At 39.4% G+C, this 17979-nt stretch overlaps 1 protein-coding gene across 1 annotated transcript in view; it reads right to left on the minus strand.

The window, feature by feature from the left end:
- Positions 1–17979, minus strand: part of cdh11 (cadherin 11, type 2, OB-cadherin (osteoblast)) — a 93998-nt gene that overhangs the window by 48541 nt on the left and 27478 nt on the right. The gene's annotated exons all lie outside the window — the stretch shown is intronic.

Here is a 17979-nt window from a genome sequence, read left to right on the forward strand (position 1 = left end):
CAATCCTCTGAATGGATAAACACACAATTAGCCCTCGTGAAAAGATTTCAAAATAAAGAGGACGGAGGAAAATCCGATGCTGAGGAAGTTCCCAGAGAATTCGCGGCTCGATAAATAAATAATGGCCTCGTCTCGGGATATCGTTTTTGAGGCAGAATTTTGGCACGCATCACTTCGCGTGTCTCTCCGCTCTATAAACACTCTGACCTATAAATCACTCTGTTACCGAAAAGCTGACGGTTTTCCTGACATTTCTCCTGACGTCGACATCGTCGGCATTCTAATCCGCTTCTTCTGAAGCGTCTCCAGGAATTTTCAGAGCCACAGCGCCGGTCCTGATGGAGCGCGGCCGAGCTGAAACCGAGTCCACGGCTGTTAAACAAACACAGACGAGGCCCGAGACGGAGAATAAACACGTCTGGGAAAAGAGAAAATCAGAAGCAGAGCACAGAGAACGTCAAAGGCCATTTCACTGTCTCCGGTTTCCTCCTGTCTGTGAGGACGAGAGAAAGTCAGTCTCATCAAATCAAAAGTCACATTTCTTTCAGGAAGCTCCTTTCGCCATTTCATAAACTCGCTGTCTATTAACCGCCATCTTTGTTTCTGAGTGATGGGGCGACGAAGCGGAGTTACGCCTACCACTCTGAAGTTATTTTCCCACAACAACACATTCGCAAGGGTTTTATTTACTAACGAACGGCACGGCGTACTTTTTATCCATTTCCGGTTACATTCAATGTCGTGGAATGTCAGTGAAACAAGTTGCCGCTTACGTTATAGCAGCTATAAACAGTCCTCTGTCCCGAAGATAACGGTTCTGTAACTTACACTTACAGCTTTACCTCTGACTGTTATACAGCGCTGACACTGGAGACTCCTTCCATACACGTTAAACAAACGTCTCCTTACAGAAAACATCAAAGATTTTAAAAAATAAATCCTTTTATGTGCCGTACACGTCCCTGTGAATGAGCTGTTACTATAGAAACGATACCGTATTCGAACGAGTGCATTAATATAAACCTGTGATTTGCAGCTGCGCTACTGTCAGAGACTTTCATTTCTATACTAATAATAACTTCTACACAACTAACTCTAACTCCAATTCTACACTGCTAAATCACACTTTTATCTCTATACGATCATTTCTATACAAAAACAACTCTGACTTCTATCCCGCTAGCTTCAATTCTAATGTGCAAGTTCGAATTTCTCTAAAACTCTTAAAGAACGTAAAATTTCTATCCCAATCTCTACACTGCTCGCTCAACCTTGAATTTCTACAGCCGTTTCACTTTCCACTGCTAACTCTAATCTCAATACTAAATAGTTTTTATATCTCTAACACTAACTAAAATTTCTACAGTGTTAACTCTATATACATTACTCTTATTTCGAAACCACTAACTCCAATATATGTACCGCTGGGGTTCAACTCGGACTCTAAATTTGACCTGAACGACCTCAATTCTAATATTAACGAATTAATAGACTGATAACTCGAATGTCTACAGGTCTAACCACCATGTTTGAATTTAGTCGAAATGATGGTAAAAGCAGGTCAGTTGTTTATCTTCTGTCCTAGATCTACACCTGATACGAACTCTTCACTGTGCTCTCGTTCACCATGACACAGTTTATAAGGACACAGTTTGATTTTATATTCTGTGACAGGACTACCATCGTGACCAGGATCCCGACTTTAACCCTGAACTGAACTGTTTACGATGAGCGAGTTCTTTATCGCTCTCCTGGCCCTGTGAGGACTCCTTCATGGTTCTAAGCAGCTGTTCTAAATCACAGCTACAGCTACAGGAACCTAAATGTTTGTCGTGCAATATCAAGCAGAAAAAAACATGCCTAAAAAGACCTGTGGAACTTTGAGGCCTCCAGAGTCCAGAATAGAAATATATATATATTTTTTAAAACATAAAGGAGAGGAAAACTGCAACGCTAAGCAGCTTCTGAAGCATTTCAAAGAGCATCAGAGGAGACAATTTGAAGTTCAAGCTTGGAGCTTAGAGCTCCTCTGAGACGAGTAAAACAGGAAATGCTTCATCTCCAATCATCTCCCGGCCTCTGAATCCAACTCGCCGAACACACAGTGCTGACTCAAACACTCTCTGTCTCTCTTAAAACATCCAGTGACAGCCATCTACCAGCAGGGACGCCCGGAAACAACCGAGAACTGCTGATTAGGTGTAAACGGCTGAAAACGGAGGCAGAAAGCGACAACGGCGTGACGCCAACGGGGAGTAAACAACTGCAAGATGGCGGAGAGGAAGTAATATCATATACGTTATCAATCTCCTCTGGTCTCGTCCGTGTCATTAATTAAGAATAACTCTCCCGTCTGGGAGCAACACGCCTGTTGTGCATTGTGCAATATATCCCAATATATCACGGGTTCCACAGCAGCCGGTTTAATGAGTCACACTGGCGAGTCCATTAGGATCGGCTCTTCGCCTGTGGGAGTCACCGTGGAGGAAATTACCCCCGTCGCCCACGCACATACATGACATGATTGTCTGGATTAATACCGGACGACTTAATGGAGAAAACTCTGACCCGTTAGAGCAGATGATGCTGGAATTAATGGAAGCAGAAATAAAATTCAAAATGAATTTTTTCCTCCGCGGTCGAGAATCGAGACGTGAGGAAAAAGCAAATGGAGCGTTTTAATTAACGACGTGAAAAATGCACAGTGATGCAGCCTCATGATGGAGAAAATAACGGAAATGAAATATTCAACTCCTGCGTGTCCCCTACAAGGGGGTGGAGCTTAGAGTAAAAATACACAGTATAGTCATTTTTACAATACTGTCGCCTAACCTGGGCAGTGTCCTGTTTAACTTCTACTATTATATCAATTATTAAGCATCCGGGTGATGTCACATGATCAGGTATACGATTAGCGAATCAAACGTAACTTAAGCTCCGCCTCGTTCAGGTAAGTCATTGAAAATTACTTGTATACATGCATAATTGCATATTGTGTTATTATGGTATGTGTAGATATTTAGCACAGATGAAAAGGAATTAGTTAAAACTTTAGACGAATGAAACAACGGAGTACTGATAATAATTTGGAGCGTTTTCGATAATATTAGTGTTGTGAATTAAACCATGACGACGTAAAATGCTTGTTCATGATCAGTTGATGTAACGTATTTACTGTAACACACACAAAAAAAAACAACGTAGTTTGAATTCAACACTCAAAGTATGCAAATTCAGAATAATAAATAATTCATTAGCAAGAGCCGCACTAAACACCCTGACGATGTACAAAAATTGCCTAAAATTGTTGAAAGGGGCGGAGTCACCATGTGATGGAAAGGTCGACACATCAATTATGAACGTGACTAGAAATGACACGACGCTTACTTTTAGTGCACCTAACATCCTGATGATGAATCAAATGACTGAGAATTGAAGAATGTCATCAGAAGGGGCGGAGCTACCAGACGGTTGAGTGAGAGGCTGTTATATTGAAGATACAAAAGCTTTAAAAGTTTAAACTGGACATGTTTTATTTTAACACGGTCCTTCCTGTGCGAGTGAGTTTGTGTATAATATATAGCGTGTAGTGCATACAGCACTAGGTTGTGACACGTGACGTATCAGAAAGCACGCGTTTCACACGTCCCTGTTCATCAGGACAGCCGTGACCTTTTGAAGTCTCCGACTCTGAGGACATACAGGACCTTATCGTCAGCTCTGTCCCTTAGCTAGTCATTTTCTCCAGCTAATCTCACAACACAGCACTATTTATGCTCCTGCTGTCTAGTTTTCGTTACGTAACGACCTTTTCTCCGTGCAGCAGTTGACCCCCCGGCTTTCACACACTCTACATGTGCCTGGTGGGGACTTTTCACTCTGCATTAACACACTCCGCTTTTTCATGAGCAGCTGGAAAAAGCCGCACAGGCTCCGAGGCCAGCTTTGACCCGAGCCGACCGGAGCTCCTGCTATTCTTCCAGCAGCAAAAGCAGAAATTAAGAAGATATTAATTTGACGGAAATTTGACAAAGAGAAGCGAGAAGCAGGGCAATCCTCTTTCTCATTCTCACAAAGTGGAGAAATGAGATTGTTAAAGCCCCTGCGGGGGATTACATTTGTTTTCAGTGTCTCTTTCACAGATTCCTTTTGGGATTTATGAACCACGGTAATCCTGCGGAAACCGAGTTTCACTTTCTCTCTTTTTCTTCCTTTCTTTCCTCGTTGATGCACGACATTTTTATTCGGTGAGAGATCGGCAGGAGGGCTTTGCATCTGGACGATCTGGGTTAGTAATAAACGCAGTCACTCGGCTGCAGTTGAATTTTAATGCACGGAAAATAAAACCGTGGCGTTTCAGGAGCTAATCGCCATTCTGATCAAAAGTGGCGCAAATATCAAGCCGTCGCTCTGAGCTCTGAGCTGAAACACTATCGATTCGTCATCTCTGTTTAATCAGAACTCTGGCTTGGCGATCAATAAGCGCCAGAGGATCTGAAATACATTAATGCCATATCCAAAGTCCGAGAAAATCCTTCTAGACGCGAGGAGGTGGCCTTAGTGACCCTGATTTAGATTTAGCGCCTGCGGAGCTATTTATAGCCTCAAAACACTAGCTTTGTAAGGGGGAAATACGTCACTCACCATGGCAACCAGACCATAAATCTACCATCAGGTTCCTCTGAACAAACCCATAATCTCTATCTAAACGCTGGGGGCTGAAAGTTTAGTCCAGGGTCCTGATTGTGATTAGCATCTTATGCTAACACTGGAGACAACACATGAGATGCAGTCTTACTGATAAATAAGTCATTCTCCATGGCAACCAGACAATAAATCTGGCTTTTCCACTGCGTAGCTCGAAATAAACCCGCAATCTCCACAAAAAAGCATTTTGAGTGTGTGTGTGTGTGTGTGTGTGTGTGTGTGTGTGTGTGTGTTGTGTTGTGCTAACACTACAGATCTCCAGGTTAAATGCCTCATAACAACACTCATCTGCACATGAAGAGGAACAAACCTCCATAAATGCCGGCTCCCCGTTGTGATTTATTCTACTTTAGGCTCAGGGTCAAAGGTCAACGCAGAGAGGGTGGGCTGGCTGATGTGAGCAAACAGCTTTCTCCGCTTCCTGTTTTCCTCTCTCTCATCGCAGACTGAATTAAAAATGACAACCTGGTTTTTTTTTTTAAAGAAATGGTCATTGGTGCTGTTTCTTGACCAGCATAACTCATCGAGGCTGAAGATATTTTTTAATTCATTTTCTGTCGGATGTGGGTTTTTTTTTTTTTTCTGGGTAAAATGATTTATTCCTTAATTAAAGTTAAAGTCCACTCTGAAACACATTAAATATGTTTATATTGAAATATTTCTGCTTCTAATTTGTCTCAGATGCAATTAAATATCACACATTAATCATAAATATTGATGTGTGGGTCGTTCAGGGAGGATTTTCCCCCATTTTTCCTTTAATTAGCCTTCTAGACCTTAGATGCACTCTCTAAGAAGAAATGCTTCTATTTAGGACCCTGATGGGTTCTTTGGTTTGTCCCTTAAAAGTTTCATATAAAAAAAAAAAAACTAGAACAGAACGTTACCCTTTCAGAAAACATTCCCAAGAACACTTGAGGAGCCAAAACCTACTTTAGCAGTGGACTGGAAAATTGTGAACTTTCCAGAAGAAGAAGAAGATGACGAATGATAATGATGATAATGATGATGATGATGATGATGATGATATAGATAGACAGTGAACATCGTACATGGTTCTCAAAAGGTTCTTTGAACACGTATGAGGCCATTATGTCGCTCCAAGGGGTTCTACTTGGATTGAATTAACATAGATAATTACCATAGTACACTTTTAGGAGTAAAAGCTGAATTTTAGAAAGTTTCTTCCTCTCTGTGGGAACCCTTAAAGGTTCTATCTTTCACATCTCTCCTGCTAAAGTGGAACCCTTAAAGGTTCCATATAAAATCCTAACAGAGGCCTTCCATCTTTTCAGCAAAGATTCCAATTAGAACCTCTTTAGAACTGAAGAACACTTAAAGAACTCTTGAGGAACCAAGTATTATGTTAGTAGTAGAACTTGTACAACCTGATATTAGCAGTAATAATAATAATAATAATAATAATAATAATAATAATAATAATAATAATAATAATAATAATCACATTACACTTTTATAAAAATAAATGCTTAGTCTTAAAAAAAGGTCTCTTCTTCTCTTGGGGAACTTATGAATTAGAACCTCTTTGAGGAAGCTATGGACCCCATAACTACCCCAAAAATAAAAACCCTTGAAGAACCAATTTAAATGATATTAGTAAAATATTTGATCGATTATGGTCTGATGGCATTATAGCATTGTATGCATTTTTTACGCTGTGACGAGTTTTGTCTCAATTCAGATGGTGGAATAATCCGCTTTTTATTTTAAAATACATTAATAATATGTTAAAAAATGAATTTGTGGAAGAACACATGGATTTTTATTTTCAGGATTTTTACTGCATGTATCAGGTCCTAGAGCAGATCTAACACTCTGATCAACTATACTGTATAATTCGATAAAACCGTATCATTCGACAAAAACTATATTCCTTTATAATAATAAATAAATAAAAATTCTGATCCTGAATGCAGGGCGAAGCGGCTGCACGCAGCGATAATCAGATCGACACTAAAGACTCTGTGTTCCAGCAGTCAATATGTTACAGCTTGTGAGTTTCTGGAGATTAATAATAACTGCTGAAACTCTCACCAGAACACAGAGAGAAAGTTTGTGTGACATTGGCGTATGTGTCTTTTCTTAAATCCGTCCGGACTTAAGAGCAGCTTTGATGAATTCTAAATGGATAGCGGCGCTCGAGGTGCCAGGAACAGTTTGCACCGTGTTTGATTCCAAAAACTCTTCTGACGCCAGACGTCCCGGTCTTAAAATTCATCACTGATACACGCTCAATCATTCTCACACTCCGGCGTCTAAAGCTCTCAAACCGCTTCATAAAACGGTAAAAATTTCACCTTTCCATTACGGCCGTGCTCCTGCAGGATCAGATAAACACAACGCTTTGTCTTCCTGATGCAAAGAGAAGAAAATCTCATCACATCCAGCAGCCGAGGCGAAGAACGACACACTGCAGCGTTATTGATGTTTCCTGTGATATTATCAAGTGTGAAAATCTCACTGTAGCCTCCTTTTATCCCCTTCATACACACACACATACACACACACCTTCCAACAAACACACACACACAAACATCTTCCAGCAAACAGGTTAAAAAATTCACATATAATCTTGGCTTTTCAGAATAAACCGTTAAGTGTGATATAAGAACCTTTACTGATGGTACTGAGGCCACGCCCCCTTCAATAGCCCTAATTGTACACAGGCATTATTGGCACAGAGGCCACGCCCCCCCGTCAATAGCACCAATTGTACACAGGCATTATTGGCACAGAGGCCACGCCCCCCGTCAATAGCACTAATTGTACACAGGCATTATTGGCACAGAGGCCACGCCCCCCGTCAATACCACTAATTGTACACAGGCATTATTGGCACAGAGGCCACGCCCCCCGTCAATAGCACTAATTGTACACAGGCATTATTGGCACAGAGGCCACGCCCCCCCGTCAATAGCACCAATTGTACACAGGCATTATTGGCACAGAGGCCACGCCCCCCGTCAATACCACTAATTGTACACAGGCATTATTGGCACAGAGGCCACGCCCCCCGTCAATAGCACTAATTGTACACAGGCATTATTGGCACAGAGGCCACGCCCCCCCGTCAATAGCACCAATTGTACACAGGCATTATTGGCACAGAGGCCACGCCCCCCGTCAATACCACTAATTGTACACAGGCATTATTGGCACAGAGGCCACGCGCCCCGTCAATAGCACCAATTGTACACAGGCATTATTGGCACAGAGGCCACGCCCCCCTTCAATAGCACTATATGTACACCGGCACTAATGGTACGGAGACCACGCCCCCCTTCACTAGGACTAATATTTACAGAAGTCACACTTTAAAAGAACTAATAGAACAGATATTAGGCCACACCCCTTTCAGGGGTGATAGTACAGAACTAATAGTACAGATATTAGGTCACACCCCTTTCACTGTCATTAATATTTTTAGAGGCCATGCCTCCTTCATTTGCACAACAGTACAACATAATCTGATCTGCTTGGCTAATTACTTACTGATAGCTACAGATAGCTGTGTTAGCTAACAAGTCAACAAGCTAACTGATGCTACATTTAGGTGCTTACCTAGCTTTGCTGTTGCTGCTAAATTCCTTACACTAATTTACAACATTTTATACTAAGCATTTCAAGCATGAGTAGAAGAAGTGAAAATAAATGCTACTAGCGACGTTACATGATGAAATTTGTTTGGTTGATCAAAACCACCCCTTGTGGACCCACTGAGTTGTGTCAGCTGGCGGAATTAGCATGTGCTGGCTTATGATCAACACAAAAGGCTTTAGCCTCTGCCTCATCCATCATTAAAGTACAGGGTCAGGACTCTTGCTAACAAATCCATCACTCTTTAAGTGCTTGTTATGACACACTGGATGAAGCCCAAAGTCTCTGTGCCAATTAGATGAGAGAAAGAGAGAGGAGTGTGTAAAAAAAAAAAACATTGTCCTCCACCCCCACCCCATCCCCATCACACACACACACACACAGACACACACACACACACACACAGAGAGAAAGTGAATTGCGTGCCAGGGTGGAATCCGACGCTGGAGAAAGGTCAAGGCATTAAATGCAATGGACTCGGCGCCCGCAAAATAACTTCTGGTGACACACTGGGCTTCATTTAGCTCGAGCGTGGAATCCAGTCCACTGCGTGAGCCAGAAGGCGAGCTAACGCTCCAAAAGTCATGCGAAATATTAATAATGACTGAGACGTGGTCAGTGCTGCGCACCGCAGTGAGACAGCCGGACAGATGGTCATTCAGCTGAGAGCCATGAGGACATGGAGAGGAATTTAAACGCCCGGACGTCCCCAAAAATACAGCACGACATATGACATGATTAATAACTAGCACTGAAGGCTTTATTACATTAGCATGAAACTCTTCCAGGTCCTCGTGGAATTCTAATAAACTGAATCTGAATTTAAATCACTTGAATGAGAATGTTTGGACTTTAAAGATTATATATATATATATATATATATATATATATATATATATATATATATATATATATATATATATATATATAGCAATCAATGTGATTAATAATTAATAATTGTATAAGACACAATTTACTAAAACAATAATTAGCAAATATCAGGTCACTGCATTGATGCATTGAATAGAACAAAAGTTTGCTTGTTTGTTTGTTTGTTTGTTTGTTTGTCATATGCATAATGACTGAAATAAAGGATTTGCACCGTACATGATGAGATAACTTTCTTTGTAAACAATTACATGACTGGAATTAATAAAACAAACTCTTCTTCTTTTTCTATGATACAAACATTAAATATAAATTAACAAAATCACGGTAGAAATTTATCTACAGGAATAAAATTACAGTACAAATGTGATTAAATTAATACAATCACGGTACAAACATGTATAAAATTACATCATGTATATAAAGTGTAAATAAATTAGTAAAAAGTCAAAAAGGGGTGGAGCTTATGTTTAGCTAATTACAAAACACTATTTGGCTAACCTGGCTAGTTAACGTTAAGAGGTAATGTTAGCGTTAGCGAAGTTAGCAAACTACCTGCTGTGTTTTGGTAACTATCTAACACGTAGTTAAATAGGTACTTATTTCAACCTAAGCACAGCGGCAAGTCGAAAAGAAAGAAAAAGTAAACTTGTGATGTCATATGCTCGCACTAGCGATTGGCTGATTATGCTTAAAGCTAAGCTCCGCCCTCATAGGTCCACCGAGTTACAGTCTGGAAAACGTATGATGTTTAATGTCATCCTATTTTAAATTGCGTCCTCCATATATTCGATGGTACGAGAAGCACGGCTTGTATTTAACCATTTTGTTCCATAATAAAACGTGTTCTATAAATATAATTCCACCTCCCAGCTCCATGAGAGCGTTTGAAGTGTGCGTGGGAAGAAAGGCGCCACTGCGTTCATCCAATCAGAGACTAGTGAGCCTGTTTCTGCTCCCGAGCGCAAAATCTTCAGACATGAGAGAGCGGTAATTAACAAGCTCGTGCTAAAACCCGACAGAGCACGTTATCCTCGCCGTTATCCCGGAGTGAGGAGAGTGAGAGAGAGAGAGAGAGAGAGAGAGAGAGAGAGAGAGAGAGAGAGGCACCGAACGCCTCAGGACGCTTTCACATTCACTCTGATTTCAGCAGGATAAATGGAATTCCCATAAACAGAGCATTACACTGAAAAAAACCCCAGACAGGTAAATCTATATTTATCGGTGACGTGTCGGAGGAAACTGCGAGCCTCACGTCCTGTCTGAGTGAAACAGACACGCACAAATTAAAGCTGTTTATAGTCTCAGTCCACTACCGAGAAACGTTTATTACATCACACGGCATCCGATTACATCATCCTGCTCCAATATGAGTGTTTAAGAGTGGCTGAAAGGAACCGAGATAACAAACACATACACACACACACGGCACCGATATACAGACTGATATACTGAGTTATAAACACTGTGCGTGTGGTGCAGTTATCGGGACATAATCATCAATGAAGTGAAGTCGCTGTTACAGCATGTCTGTGAGTGCGGAGGTCTTCTTACACGACAGCAATTTCAATCACACAGCGTTATTTATTACATTTACGAACAACACAGGATACTTTTTATCCACTTAAACAAGTTAACCACAAGTAAATCCACAAGTAAACAAGTTAGTTCCTGTTGTCGCTTACGTTATAGCAGCTACACACAGTCATTTGCTCACTAGCCCTCTCTTTATTCTCTCTCTTCGCGTTAATAAGATAAAAATAAGCACCCAGGAATAAACCGGATCGAAGCGTAAACTCGTCTGTCCTGAAGATGTGGGAAAACGTAAAGTTACAGCTTTACCTCTGAGTGTTACACAGCGCTGACACTGGAGACTCCTTCCATAAAGAGCTGCACTACTGTCAGGAAACGATCAGTTCTAGAAAATGAAATCAACACCTTCTGACCAATCAGAACGCAGAATTCAAAACAGCTGAAACACACCTCACTGTCTTGATTTCGTGTAACGATATAAGTGCTCCGGCTACTAGTTAATATTAGTTTAGTATAGTTTACTAGTCTTAACAGTTTAGAACGGATTTAAGGTCGAATCTTAAAAACGTCACCAGTTCAAAAAACCTCCTAGGAAAAAAAAGTGAACATAAGTTCTTAGCGCCCTCTAATGGCCTGGAGGGATTCGTGGCAGTTTGAAATAGCATCATGTTTATTAATAGACATTCATCATGACTTCCAAGCGTAATGTTGGTGGATTTTTTTTTTTTTGTGTGATAAATGATATATCACTTAGGCCTAGTGGGAAAAAATGATATGTTATGTTGAGGAAATGACACGTAAACAGGATATTTAGACAGATTTTAGTTTCATGTGAGGGCTTCAGGCTCGGCTAAACAATGGATCTGTCTCTGCGTTCAGTAATGATAACGTCCGTGTGAGTAAAATGTATTTTCGTGCATTAATGTTACTGACAGCTGATGGGATAAAAACAGCTTTTGGTGTTCTGTGTGTTTAGAATTAAAAATTTTAAAAAATAAACAAATAAATAAGAGTCATCGGTTTACTGACACGTGTGTAATTAAAAAAATTAACCCTTTTCTCCTTTCCGTCTCTAAAATGTATGGATTTCCCATCATTTATTATCACTGTCCAATTAGGAGCTCTTGAAAGCGGTGATGAATATGATGAATATCAATAAAGTTACAGCTCGAACAGATTGCTGGCAGAAAATGGAGGGAAAAAAATCTATTTGTACAGAGAAAAAGAAAGAGCCGTGAATGTCTGTGAGGAGGAAAAGAATTTAAATGCAAATGTGGGTATTAGAGACATATGGCACGATGAGAGGATAGAAAGAAAAATCAATATATGACTAAAGCAGCGCAGTAATAGCTACCTGAAAGACAGAGAAAGAGTCGTTTTGCCCATTGCTCTAACACACTGACAGCGAAAGCTGGACGTTAGCATTAACGCTCGGAAATAAACCCTGGCTATGAAGGAGACGTTCTCACAACGTTCATCACCTCTGATTTAAACATAAGATCAGCCAGAATGTGTAAATGACTCACTAATGATTCATTCGCTCTTTTCCTATAAGCTCAGGTTTATCGTGATCCTTTTCATATGTAATGGTTTATAATTTATATATAATTCACAGAACCTCATTGCAGCATATTCTTTATGGTTCCACCGATTTGACGCCTTTTTGGACTGATTTAAAACCTGATTTAAAACCTGATTTAAAATCTAAAGTTGAGGAGAGGGAATTGAATTGGTAATATGAATCATTTGCAGTGAATCAGTTCTTTGAGGTGAGGGATTCAGACATACAATGTATAAATCCAACACCTGAGACAACTGAATTGGCAATCTGAATCACTTATGGTGAATCGATTCTTTGAGATGTTTGATTCATATGTAAATATAGGAATGAAAATCAAGCCTGGCAGAGTTCTTATTGCCCTAATAAGATGTATCTTGTTTGTTTATTTGTTTGTTTGTTTAATCCTGATCACACAGTAAAACAAATTTCGTGTTTAATGTTTCTGTTAAACTATGAACGAGAAAACGTTAAAAATGGATTGAATCATGTCGATTCATGTCCTGACAAACAGGTCTTAGCTTTGTGAATTGAATTGCAAGCGAGTCGATTCACTTAACAGAGTCGTTTAAAAGAACGGTTCGTGAATCATCACTACTGTACCTTTTTTAAAGATGCTTGTCTTCTTTTTAAGGAGGTCATAGCAGCGTGTAAAACATTTTAAAATCCTGGCCTGTTGTAAACTGCTAGCAGACGTTACATAATTAGATATGTTCATCTATTTCTATTTATCTTTATTGCTTCTGGATGCTCCTGTGCTGGTTTTTCCCTCATTCCTCCCACCTCGGAGAAGCTCGGCAGTTTTCCCGGGCTGAAAGCTGGTAAAAGGTGGTAAAAGAGAGAAGTGCGCTGTAGCTGTGTGTAGGCGATGCTGCATGTCGGTGGAACTGCCGCAGGTAGAATATCTGACATCGAACAGAGACCATTTTCCCTCTTCCACCGCCCGATGTTTACGTTTAAGACATTTTCCCTCTTTCACCGCCCGATTAAGACGTTCACCTCAGTGCTGACGTCCTACACGTCGAGGTCATCCAAATAAAATCACTTCACCTCAGCCTCCTGGGCAGTCACTTATCTTATCATGAAGGACAGAGTCATATTACGGTTAGAGAAAACCTGCATGGAGGGAAATATGATATGCTCTCAACACGCTTTCAAGCTCAAGGATTCACGAAGAGGTAGAGCAGATTAAAAAAATAAATAATAAAAGAAAAGAAAAGAAAATACAGTCTGCTCATCTAAATTATTTCAGTTCCACATGTCCACCCTTCATTCCGCAAATCGTTAGCTCTTTATGTCTTTATTCTCTTCAGAAATGTCTCTCGCCACTCGCCACACTCGACTGCTGTAATACATTTTAATAAATCAAAAGAAATATCAATGAAATAAAGTTTGAATAATCAGATAAACATGAGACAAAAACCTGCCCAGTGTCTGATTTTTAAAACTGTATTTTATTTAATATTTTTATTTTACATGGCAATAATTATTTAGCTTGTCATTAAGGCATAGCATTTTGTTTTGTTTTTTTACCAAAATTAACATTAGCATATAATAAACTATCAAAATTAGCACCATCGTCTTTTAAACAAAAAGACAAAATAGTTTACAACTAGTAAACTGTTAAAAATAGCATCTAATTTGAAACCAAAATGAACCTTAGCGTCAAGAGAACTGTAAAAATTTAGCATAATCTCATTTTAATCAAAAAGAGAAAACTACAGAAGCACATATAGTTAACGCTTCAAATTAGCATTTTCTTCTTTTAACCCAAAAAGGGTTAGAATCTAGTAAACTTGTTAAAAATTGCAACTAATTTTAGCCAAAAAGGAAAATTTAGCATGTAGAAACCTGTTAGAGTTAGCATCACCTTGGTTTTAAATCCTGGCCTCTTGTAAACTGTTAGCATTAGCATCATCCAATGTTAGCCAGAGAGAAATTGTAGAACCTGTATATTAGCCTTAGCATAATCCATCCATCCATCCATCCATCCATCCATCCATCCATCTTCTATACCGCTTATCCATCTCAGGGTCACGGGGAAACCTGGAGCCTATCCCAGGGAGCATCGGGCACAAGCGAGGGTACACCCTGGACAGGGTGCTAATGCATTAGAGTAATTTTGTATTAAAACTATGGAACATGATTAGTATCTCATTTTAACCAAAATATTTGTGGCTTTAGACTTTAGCCAAAAACATATATATTTTTTTTATCTTTCTAGGCTAGGTCCCGTACTAAAAGTGATTTATTTAGCTAACATTAGCAAATTACTTCTAGTAATAAGTTAGCTAAAAGGCAAATAGTTAACATTTTTGTCCTAATGATAGCTGTCCTTTTTCTATAGCTTTATCAGGAGGCACAAAATGGCTGCCAATAATTATTGGTAGATGTTTAACTTACAGAGTGTGGATACAACAGCCAATCAAATCAAGTACTGTAGCATCCAATGAAAAGTAGGAGGAGGCAGAGGCGGGGCTTACCATATGTCAATCAGAATATTTAGATTATCTCTACAATTGATTAGCTTTACTGCTATCTTATCCATCTGCACAAATGTATTCAATTTAATATTCTCATTTAATATACTAGTGTTATAGTGTTCTATTGCTAAAAAAAATTAGCATGCATGCTAACACAATTATGAGGAAAAAATCCAGCCAAAACAGATAAACCATCTTTTCCTCCCTCAGGACATGGCCGTCATTTCCCGTCTTTCTCTTGCTGTCGCCTGGAAACTGGCTCACACCCCCCACTACTTTTTTTATTTATTTTTATTTGTGCATTACTTTATTTACTCCATTTCTCGGTCGAGACTGGAGCTGCAAAACGTTTATCTTGATAAGACGAAGCCAAGAGCCGTGTGCTTTGTGACAGCCTCCAATGAATATCAAGTGGCTCAGAGGGGGGAAAAAAATCCTCCATTAAAGTTGCTTTCTCTGTTTAGACGGACATAATTCCCCGTCTTTTTGGCCAGAGGTGAAGCAAAGCCGGGTTTCTGACATACAGATGCTGTCACTCGGCAAATTCAAAGTGGCGGTGAATGCTAAACACCGCCTGGAAGATTCTAAACACAGACAAAAATAAATACCGTCACTGTCTGTTAGCTAGCTGGCTGACGCGAGCTAAGCTAAGAAGATTTCTGTCAATCTTCTAATGCTATAATGCTAGCAAGCTAACATGAGCTAACCTGGCAGGACTTTTGAAAGGAATTTAAGTAATGTTTTCTAAAAAAAAAAAAAAAAAAAAAAAAGTATAATCTTTACTGCTAATGCTACATAGCTGACGTTAGCTAACCTGACAGGACTTCTGAGCAGATTTTTAAGTTGCATTTATTTACACTCCTAGCTTTTAGGTACATTTCTGACAGGGCTTCTGAAGTGATTTATAATCATAAATATTTATCATTCCTAATATTCCTAATGCTAGCTAGATGACTAACTTGCACTAACCTGACAGGACTCCTGATTATATTTTATGCCTAATTCATAAACATTTATAATTCCTAATGTTAACGATAATACTAGCTAGCTGGCCAACATGCACTATCCTGACAGAGTTTCTGAGGTGATCTATGTTATAATTGTAAGTATGTATAATTCCTAATGCTAATTCTAGCCAGTTAGCTAACCTGCCAGGATTTCTGAGGGAATTTTAGGTCTAATTTCTAATGCTAATGTTAGCTACATAGCTGGCTAACCTGAGCCTAACCTGACAGGATTTCTGAGTGAATTTTTAAATTATATTCAATTACATTCATAATAGTTACTGCTAATGCTCGCCAGTTAACTTGAGCTTTCCTGGCAGGATTTCTGAAATGATTTTATGTCATATTTAAAAATATATATACATTTATAATTCCTAATGCTAACCTGACAGGATTTCTGAGCAGGATTTTGAGTAATATTCATAAATGTTTGTAATCATGAATACTAAGTTAAGTAGCAGTTAACTAGCCAGTTAATATACGCTAACTTGACAGAATTTGTCAGAGAATTTTTACATTATTTATAATTTACACTCAAAATAGTTACTGCTAATGCTAACCAGCTAATTCGAGTCATCCTGACAGAAATTCTGAGGGAATTTAATGTCATATTCATAAATTTTTAGAGACAATTTCTCATGCTAGCTAGCCCGCTAATATGAGCTTCCCTGACAGGATTCCTGAGAGGATTTTTAAGTTATGTTCAATAATTATTCGGAGTAAATATAAATATTTAGTGCTAGTTGTCAAATTGAAGGAAACGTGACAGGATTTCTGAGGTGATTTCGAGTCATATCTTTAAATGTTTGTAGATTTCTGTTAAACACAGAGAGAAATGTATTGATTTGAAAGACAGACAGTGGACAGAAGCATCTCGGATGAAGAGAGAAAGATCGATGTGTTTGAATAAGACTCTGCTCGGGGTTTATTTACACGTTTTATGAGACTTCATGAGGACGAGAAGATCGCTAAGGACATTCTGGACACTTCTTCATGGACTCTCTGTCTCTGTCACTCTCTCTATCTCTCTCTCTCACACACACACGCACACACACACACACACACACACACACACACACACACATACTCACACCCTGTGCTTCACGCTTAACGAGTGAAACCGTCATTTCTCAGTTCTACAAGTCCATCAGGGATGATTAGTCTCGCTTTGCTGGAGCCACAGTGGAATGAGATCTTCACTTTCCAAACCTCCGCAGCTCTCTCTAACACTCATCCCCTCTCCCTCTTTCTCGATACATCCCTCTCTTTTTCTCTCACTCTCTCCAGATAACCTCCGCCCACACCACATGACTGACAGTAAAACTGAGTGAGGTCAACACTCCTTTCTTCCTCTCTCTTTCCTTCTGTCGCTCTCATTCCCTCTTTTCCTTCCTTCATCTTCTTTCTGCATTTCTTTACACCTTCCTTTTTTTCTACTTTCTTCCTTTCATCTTTCTCTCTCTCTTTTTGCACTCCTTCTGTCACGTTTTCTCTCCTCTCTCTGTATTCCTCCTATTCTCTCTATCCACATTTTCTTTCTTTCCTTATTGTCATCCCCATTTTTCTCTTTATGTCTTTAATTTCATTGATATGTTATGCTGTTGAAGTTGTTTGTTTGTGATAATCTGTGGATTTGATTTATATAATGTGTTGATCAAATAAAGTGTTTTTTTTTTTTTAAATCAATCAAAATCTCTTCACATTTTCTATCCCCTCTTTCACCCTTCCGCTCTCTATTTTCTCTCTAGTCTTCTTTTTCTCCCTCTCTCTTTCACTTTCTCAGCTACTTTCTCCTTCTCACGCTTCCATTCCTTTCATTTTTCTTCCTCCCTTTTCTTATTTCTGTATTTCTTTATATGCGTTTCTTTTTTCTGTCTCTGTTCCTCTTTCCCCCATCTCCCTCTCTCTCTCTCTCTTTCTCCCTCTCTCTCTCTCTCTTTCTCTCTCTCTCTCTTTCTCTCTCTCTCTCTCTCTCTCTCTCTCTCTCTCGTATCCTCTTTAATTATTGTTATTGTTAGTATTCTTATTCTTATCCTTCTTCTTATTATTATTCTTATCTCCCCAAAGTGCCCAATAACTCAAGATCTGAATGGTAAAAAGTTTTGAAATTTGGCACATTGATACTACAGGCCACGAGTAACTCCCACACCACAAATGGCCCACATGAGCCCATGGGAGGTGCTACAGG

This window comes from Ictalurus punctatus, chromosome 27, assembly GCF_001660625.3.
Source record: "Ictalurus punctatus breed USDA103 chromosome 27, Coco_2.0, whole genome shotgun sequence".
Lineage (NCBI taxonomy): Eukaryota > Metazoa > Chordata > Actinopteri > Siluriformes > Ictaluridae > Ictalurus > Ictalurus punctatus.